Below are 6560 nucleotides of genomic sequence, written 5' to 3'. Positions count from 1 at the left end.
ACATTACCCGCCTTTATTGTGCTGCAGCACCTTTGCCCTCTTAACTGCTCCGGAAGTACATGTGCATAACACTATATATTTCTTTTTTTATTATGCAATTCAACGTTACCATTATACTAGGCTTCCGTACTATAATTGAAGAGGGCAGTAATTTAGAGGGCTTACCTATTTCGCAAGCACCTCGCCGAGTGGGAGGCCTTCGTGATGCTGATTCTACGAGTGCCGGTTGCATTCGCCAGGTGCAATTCAATATCTGGATGTCGTCAATGTCTACCCGGCCTTTCTACCGATCATTCCAGATCCAAGAGGTTGTGTCATTGTTGACCTCCAGACTGCTGCAATGCGCGAACCGTCCAGAATGTATGGGATCCTTTCTACCTTTCCCAAATCATGGATGAAGCCTGCCAGGAATGTACGTTTTTATAGAGTTCACGCAGTACCCGATGAACAGTGTACCTGCGTTATTGCCGTGGTCTCCAAGTTTCGAATCTTTAATTTGGTGCATTGTACAAGCATTGACTTTAGGAGTCATATTCAGCCAATTTTTATGTCCACTGCAGGGTGAAAGCCTATGCCGCCGTGTCTCCAAAACTTTCTCTTCCGCTATCTGACTCGAAGTTATGCCTGCAAATTTCCCAACTTCATCACACTATTTAATTCTCTGGCGTCCTCGACTGCGCTTCCCTTCCCTTGGCATTATGCAGAACATTAGCCGTTATCTGCCCTACGCATTACAATGCCTTTGCATCGCATTTTTTGTCCTAGTGTCAGCCAAAATATCGGCTATTCCTTCGCTCTAGTCCACCCGCAGCCTTCATCTTTTAACGTTACGCCTAGCATTGTTTTTTCCGTCATTTGTTGTGTGGTCTTTATTTTATTTTATTTATATACAGACTACTGCAGGCCAACATGTGCACAGGCAGGAGGGAGTTCGTTCATACAATAATGAGAATAAATACGTTCAAATACGTTTTGTTTTCAAGCTTCTTTGTTGGCCTCCATGCTTCTGCCCCATGTACTAGCATCGCTTGATTGTATGATGAAACACTTTCCTTTTCAATGTTAGCGTATGCTTCTGTTCACAATTTGGTCCGCATGCGCTCCAACACATGTTTATGCTTCTGAAAATGTCCTTATCCTAATCAGTATCCATTGTGAGCAGTATCCTAGATAACGTACCCTTATTTGCACAGATACTGCAGGCTGGGGGCCAATAATGAATTCTTTGTTCTCTTTGCCAGGCTATTAATGTTACCTTTTTTAATGTGTATGTATGGTAATGCATTATTTTGTAAGATACTATTGGTCCACTGGAACGATAATGCGTTATAAAAAGAGTTGTTTATGATAAAGATTTAGCTCGCTCCATTGACAATGACATTATTTATATTGGCACTGAACATGAAGCCGATCCTTTGGAATGTTTGCGTATGTGGATGTGTTTTTAATATTGTGCTCCATATTTTGTATTTTGAGCGTTTTATTCCTTGTACAGAAGTGCAAACCAGTCGTTCGAATTTCTTGGTTACTAGGAACAATAATATTTGTAAAGCGGAAGTTGAAGCACGTACGCAAAATGCACTCATCACGAAATCAAACGCGAGACACAGCAATGTTCTTTCAAGCAGACTAATTAAAGCTAACGCACATATCAGCTTGTTACACTTACGAGGTTTTGAGATATAAACCTAGTGATAATGATTGTACTAGAAGGCAAGACTGTCATGGATTTTGAAATATTTGATCTTTCGTTAATAACTTTAAGTTTTTTAACTAAATGTGTTCTTCATGAAGAGCATAAACGGATTACAGATCTGGTATGTGGGCCGTTGATTACGCCAGATGATGTTTTATCATTGCTATTGAGACTCAACGAAAAGAGTCCTGGTCCAGATCTGCTCAATGCATTTTCAAATAACTTTTCTTGCAGATATCTGGGCTCCTGACTAATTTTTTTTAGTATCTTTGAACTCGGGCGAAGAGACACTTGACTGAAATAAAGCATGTCGTTTAGGCCTACAAAAAAGGGATACACTGATGGTGCCAAACTAAGGCCAGTCTCCATTACATCCTCCTGCTGCAGGTTGTTGGTGATGGTATTCTCGTGAAATAAGATCCTTGCTAGCAAAAAACAGATTGTAGCAGCATCAACGCGGTTTTCCTGATGGATTGTTATTAATACCACAATTTGTAACAATCATACATTAAATGTTGTGATTCTAGGGACACGAGGTCAAGTGGTCGATTCTTCCCTCTATTTTCGTAAAGCAATCTATAAAGCAGTACATCATGACACATTTACGTACTTGATTTACTTGCACATCTGAATAATATAATGCATTGGATTACTGCGAATTTAACTAAAGAACTGAACAATTTGTTGATACTAATGGTTGTCATTTCCATCCGTTTGGTGTAGCGTCCTGTGTGCCGCAGGCGTGTGTAATATCGCTGGCTTTTTTTCAGCGAAGATGTTAAGGGCTAGGTTCCCCAGGATTGTTCCCTGTAGAAAAAAGTATCACCATCACATTGACTCGAGCGTGGTCGTCTTCTTGCGCAGATGGCTCATTGGCGCCCCTCGGCTTGCGCTCGTGCCGTTGGATGCCGTGCCGAGCACGAGCATGTTCTCGGCACGCGCAGATCGCGACCGTTGACCGACCGGCGTGTACAACAATTTCGGCTCCATAAGCGTGGTGGTTTTGCTCCTTGTACGTGGCGGTTTCCCGCCTATTGTGCCTAAGCACAGGTGTCAAACGGATCACTAAAATGACTGATAGGTCATGACATCAATAACATCACATGCTCGTCAGTTGCGTCGCCATTACCGATAATCGCGACGCAATAGCTAGGACCAAAATAAAGAACGAAGGAAGGAAGGAGAAAGGAAGGGAGTGGGGAATGTACGAAATGGGGAATGTAGGAAGGTAGCCAGGTAGGCAGTAGGAAGGAAGGTAGTAGTAGGAAATAAACCATATGTGCCTCATACCTGCGTTGGGTATATGGGCATGAACCACCGACAGCAGGAGCGGGAGATACCTCACAGGATCGTGACGATTCGTGCAGTGTGCCGCGGCTATGAACGCTGTAGCTCATACACTAATCTATGACGTGGGCGGACTTTGCGCAGCAAACGCGCTACTTGCCCCTCGCGCAGGGCGACAAGATGCCGGTGTCCTTGCTCTTTGACGAACATGCCGAAGACGCTCAATATATTCAATAATTATATGTAAAGTCACTATAGCAATATTCACTACGGCCGACCCAACATAGTCACAGCTTCGCTGGCTTCCATCTTCACAGTAGTAGAAGGGCTCTGAATGTTTTTTTTATTTGCAGTAATGATCCAGCAGGTGTGTTCTCCTCAGATTCAATAAAGCTTTTTTCCAGAATATTCCATATTTAAGAACAACAGCTGCTTTAAAGGAACATGAAGTACCAAAGGAATGTACCGATAACGTTAGCCAGCGGTGTCAGTCCTGGATAGGAAGTTGAATAATGAGAAAATTGTTTATCTTAAGAGTAGCCAGGGAGAAATCCGTTAGTCTATTTCATTATTGCTCTGATGGTACTGACAGTGAACACTTAGAAATTACAAACACCTAGGGGTTTCTCTCAAATGACTTATCCTGGGCTACTCCTATAAGTTGCGGCGATATTTGTCGTTAATACTCACTCCCAATCCCACCTACCCTAATAGCTTGAATATTCAAAACACGTAGTTAATACTATTAGAGAGATTATGTCCTTACCTTCTCCCGTTCTTGATGTGTATTGTTCCACTTTTCTTGCGGAGAATTGGGGTAGTTGTGAAGTGTTTATAAATATTTCCTTAGATATTCCCGTATGCTCCCTCTTCTTGATTCCTACTGCTTGAGGAAGCTTGGAGTCAAAGAACTTTATTGCTAACTGCATAGCGAGTGGATGCATGTATGGCCACGTTTAGCTAAGTTAAGAGAATGCTTTTGCTCGGAGGGTACTCCGATTTCACGACACAAATCCACGTAGGACATAGAATGCCTTTATGAGAACACTGTTGGATCATTTTGATTAGAATTTGTTGCATGTGAGTGCAACAGTCAAATGCTATGACTATTCGAAGCATAATTTTGATTTGTGGCTGCAATTGAAAAAAGTGCCACAAATCAGTTAATATAAAAAACAGAAGCACAATTTTTGCATACGCCTAGCTCAGTACCAAAGCTTAATATTGCAGTTAAGTGAACTGCATATGTTAGGCCACCTAAATCTGTCAAGGTAGATGTATTAATTTACAGCTTACGTAAATTCTTCAACGTTGACAATGGTTTTTCAAATGGCTTACTCGCAAATTAGTTGTTTATGTCGGAGAGCTGTATGTTAGAGGTTTTCACGCTTTATATGTACTTAACACCCCAGAAAGAAGAACACTTTTTATGTGATGTTTCAAGCTTCTTTTTAGTTGCGTGTAGTACACACGAACCATCTACATAGAACGGAGGAAAAATCAGCGTGATGAGAACGTTGTCACATACCGCCACACACACGTGCGGGCGGAATTAGACGCGTCTGCTTTGTACGAGAGAGGGCGAAGGAGAGCACCTGCATCATTATCATTATTGCTTGCCGCAGTTTTTTTTTTTTTTTGCTACAGGTGTGGTGGCACCCGTTTCTTCAAAATACATGCTTGACCTTGAGACGTAGTGCGCTTGTGCCAAACTCCAGATCAGTGAATAGCTTCAGATATGTTATAAAAGGGTATTTCCTTTTTAGGGAAGTGAGCTTATGCTGTTAAGTTCTGTTATTATATTTCTGTATATTTCAGATGTTTCATTTTATGTAGATTTTTCATGTCTTGCTCATTTTGTACTTGCATTACCGTGTTTATGTTTGTTATATTTGTTACATGAGTTTCTGTATTTGGCCTACCCTGCCTTGCTTGGAAAATATACGAACATCTCCAGTATCTTGCATTACTTCGCTGTTGATGCATGTATGGTTAACACAGCGTACGCCAGGCAGAATGCTCTCTGCATTTTCCTTGCCATACTATAGCCATCCCTGTGTCTACAACAGTGCTAAGTCAATAAATAAGTACATCAGTAAATAAGAGGTCGCCGGACTAATACGCGTGAATGTCTGGCCTGTTTTCAGAAACCTGCCAAGACTCATTAAGGTCGTCAAAGAAACGCCCTTCCTCGACAAGGTGGTTCTATGTGTTCACAACATCACTTCCGAGCCAAGAACAAGCCGAGCGGTCTCGAAGATCGTCGGTCTTAGCCGCAAGAGGGAAACGAAGCTGAAATTTTGCGTCGACGCATCGTGCGCGCCTTTTTTGCATTGTACCAGCGACAGTGGCCACGTCGCAAGGACAGCGCTTAGCCTCCAGCGAAGCATAACGCCGACGCACTTAACTGTTCGTGAACTGGCAGGCTCCAACAGCGCCCAAAGGCCATTCCTAGTTGAGGTTACTTATTGCGCTACTCGCACCATTCACTACCACATATCCACTCTACAAGTAGTTATGGGGCAGGAACCCCATTCTCAGTCAATACAGTTGGCCTAGCGAGCATCGTACGACAGTGATTGTTTAGCAACACGTGTATACCCAATTGGAAAAGCATCAGTGCGAGTTTAGTAAAGTGCGTCCCTCTCTTAGGACCGAAAATGTGGCCGATAAAAGGTCGCTTGAAGGTATCCAAGTGCGTCAAAGGATGCGTGCCGCTCTCAAGGGTTAAGCTTGCATAGTGATATGTATGTGGTCTAGTTTCCAGGAAGCATTGACGGCTGGAGTTGTAGCTTCATGTGTGGAAAGGCGGAGCCTTGTAGGTTAAGACGCGTAGAAAAAGCGCACATGCCACTGGTGATTTTAAGAGACAAGTTGCAAGTAGTAGCTAGCAAGTAGCGGAATTAATTTCGCAGGTCACAGGAAATGCTTATCAATGTCGCTAAACGTCTGCATTCCGTGAATAAGTCCTACTCGTCGCGCTTCGGTTTTTAGTAAGAATGGTAATCTAGCTTTTACCAAAATATATTTATTGTGCACTAAAAGACACGACTCCGCTTTTGGAGCACACGGTTCTATTCATCAAGAGCGTGCTTCAGGCTTTATAGCATTAAACTTACTGCATAAATTATTTATGCAGTAAGGGACTAGTGCTGTTTTATTTTCATATGTACGCATCCATTCAATAGGCTAGCTATTTTAATTATTTCATGCATATACTTAACGTATATGTACACAAGGCGCCTTGCAGTATCACGTCACAGTATATTTACATTAGTTAGTTTTTGTACCATCTGAGTTTATTTAGAACATAAGTAATTTGTGCCCTTCGGGTGCCTTGAAATACCGTTAGAGCGCTCCGAATATGCTCATCGCTGGTCTCTTCGCGAAAGTGCGATATTCATGGCTGGAACATAATTTGTATTTTTCATCAAGTCACCAATAAACATTTTGCATTTTATATGTAAAATCGTGTTTAAGCTTCTTTCTACACAACTATGTCTGTGTAAACGTAAGATTTCGCAGAAAATATTAGAGTACCTTGTTCCAATAACTTTCTTTTCATGTACGCGCAGTC

The 6560-nt window shown here is 42.1% G+C and overlaps 1 protein-coding gene across 1 annotated transcript in view; it reads left to right on the top strand.

The window, feature by feature from the left end:
- Positions 1-6311, top strand: part of LOC125940397 (uncharacterized) — a 33857-nt gene extending 27546 nt beyond the window's left edge. Inside the window, exon 4 of the transcript XR_007463614.1 lies at positions 5871-6311. The gene's annotated coding sequence lies outside the window, so the exon portion shown is untranslated. The remainder of the gene's footprint in view (positions 1-5870) is intronic.
- The last annotated feature ends 249 nt before the right edge of the window (positions 6312-6560 follow it).

Source organism: Dermacentor silvarum, chromosome 9, assembly GCF_013339745.2.
Source record: "Dermacentor silvarum isolate Dsil-2018 chromosome 9, BIME_Dsil_1.4, whole genome shotgun sequence".
Taxonomy (NCBI): Eukaryota; Metazoa; Arthropoda; class Arachnida; order Ixodida; family Ixodidae; genus Dermacentor; species Dermacentor silvarum.
The sequence above is the reverse complement of the archived record's forward strand: the minus strand, read 5'-3'. Positions and strand labels throughout refer to the sequence as shown.